Consider the following 2,500-nt stretch of genomic DNA (forward strand, 5'->3'; position numbering starts at 1 on the left):
ACCTGTTATTGTTTAGGCTTTTAAAAACATTCCCATCATTATTTGATAAAATGCAAAATAAACGGTTATTGTTTAGGCTTTCGAAAATATTCCCATCATAATTTAATAAAATGCAAAATAACCTGTTATTGTTTAGGCTTTCGAAAATATTCCCATCATAATTTGATAAAAATGCAAAATAACCTGTTATTGTTTAGGCTTTCGAAAATATATATATCATAATTTGATAAAATACAAAATAAATTGTTATTGTTTAGGCTTTTAAAACCATTCCCATCATTATTTGATAAAATGCAAAATAACCTTTTATTGTTTAGGCTTTCGAAAATATTCCCATCATAATTTTATAAAATACAAAATAACTTGTTATTGTTTAGGCTTTTAAAAACATTCTCATCATTATTTGATAAAATGCAAAATAACCTTTTATTGTTCAGGCTTTCGAAAATATTCCCATCATAATTTAATAAAATGCAAAATAACCTGTTATTGTTTAGGCTTTCGAAAATATTCCCATCATAATTTGATAAAAATGCAAAATAACCTGTTATTGTTTAGGCTTTCGAAAATATATATATCATAATTTGATAAAATACAAAATAACTTGTTATTGTTTAGGCTTTTAAAACCATTCCCATCATTATTTGATAAAATGCAAAATAACCTTTTATTGTTTAGGCTTTCGAAAATATTCCCATCATAATTTTATAAAATACAAAATAACTTGTTATTGTTTAGGCTTTTAAAAACATTCTCATCATTATTTGATAAAATGCAAAATAACCTTTTATTGTTCAGGCTTTCGAAAATATTCCCATCATAATTTAATAAAATGCAAAATAACCTGTTATTGTTTAGGCTTTCGAAAATATTCCCATCATAATTTGATAAAAATGCAAAATAACCTGTTATTGTTTAGGCTTTCGAAAATATATATATCATAATTTGATAAAATACAAAATAACTTGTTATTGTTTAGGCTTTTAAAACCATTCCCATCATTATTTGATAAAATGCAAAATAACCTTTTATTGTTTAGGCTTTCGAAAATATTCCCATCATAATTTTATAAAATACAAAATAACTTGTTATTGTTTAGGCTTTTAAAAACATTCTCATCATTATTTGATAAAATGCAAAATAACCAGTTATTATTCAGGCTTTCTAAAACATTCCAATCATAATTTGATAAAAGGCAAAATAACCTGTTATTGTTTAGTCTTTCGAAATTCCCATCATAATTTGATAAAATTAAAAATAACTTACGTTTGTTTAGCCTTTCGAAAACATTCCCATCCTAATCGTATGTATAAAACCCCCAAAAGATTATTATTCATTAAACTAAGGTTCGATTACAGCCTTTGTTATGCAAGAAAGGCTTTTGTTCATCTACGTATTTATGGCCATGATAAACATCGAGGCTAAGCTACCCAGCAAATAACGCTAACTGGGAGATCATTGATGAGAATCTTAATTACGTATAGTATCTAATTATCGGATGTTATCCTCTTTAGATTAATATTGCAGTCTGAAGATAATTGAACCTTATCGGGTTTATCAGCAAGTTCATTATATGGTTTCACCTAGACATGCGTGTGTCTACCTGATAGCAACTTTTGAAATACTTGCTGGAAATGCTCTCTCTCTCTCTCTCTCTCTCTCTCTCTCTCTCTCTCTCTCTCTCTCTCTCTCTCTCTCTCTCTCTCTCTCTCTCCTATGTGATAAAAAGAAAGTCTCTCTCCCTCTCTCTCTCTCTCTCTCTCTCTCTCTCTCTCTCTCTCTCTATATATATATATATATATATATATGTATATATATATATATATATATATATATATATATATATATATAGTGTATATATATAGTGTGTATATATATATATATATATTATATATATATATATATATATATATATATATATATATATATATATATATATATATCAGTCACGCTAAGCTCCATTGCCAGATGCATAACCATTTAATTTCTTCCCGTCCCTAGTGTGGAGCGAGGTGAGTAATCATACCCTGGTGAGAGGGGGTACCCAGAGAAGTGCACAGGGAAACCACAACTGCCATGGTGTAGTTCAGAAAGAGAGAGAGAGGGGGGTGGGAATGGTTGAATCTGTGTGTATGCACATCTATCTAGTTATTTAGCCGTCACATATGATTGGTTGCGTACACTAATAATAGTATATATCTTGATAAAGGCATTAAAATACTCATGAAGGTATAGATGATTTTATTTTGAGTCACCAGATAGATATATTTTGAATCCGTCTTGATTTTTTTTTTTTATTATAAAGTGAGCCATCGCTTGTGAAGAGCCTCGATGGCTGAGTCGGTTTGTACAGCAAGCTAGGACTTTGTAGAAGTCTGTGGCACGGGTTCAATCCCGCACCCGACCTGTTAGAAAGGCTGGACACTTTGCTATCCGTGTAGACACCTCAGGATTATGTATGTAATCGACGGTTAGGTTTGCGTAAAGCAAATGGGTGTTA

At 29.7% G+C, this 2,500-nt stretch overlaps 1 protein-coding gene across 1 annotated transcript in view; it reads right to left on the reverse strand.

Moving 5' to 3' along the window:
• Positions 1–2,500, reverse strand: part of LOC137615822 (protein PFF0380w-like) — a 20,872-nt gene that overhangs the window by 18,111 nt on the left and 261 nt on the right. The gene's annotated exons all lie outside the window — the stretch shown is intronic.

Source organism: Palaemon carinicauda, chromosome 2 (genome assembly GCF_036898095.1).
Source record: "Palaemon carinicauda isolate YSFRI2023 chromosome 2, ASM3689809v2, whole genome shotgun sequence".
NCBI lineage: Eukaryota > Metazoa > Arthropoda > Malacostraca > Decapoda > Palaemonidae > Palaemon > Palaemon carinicauda.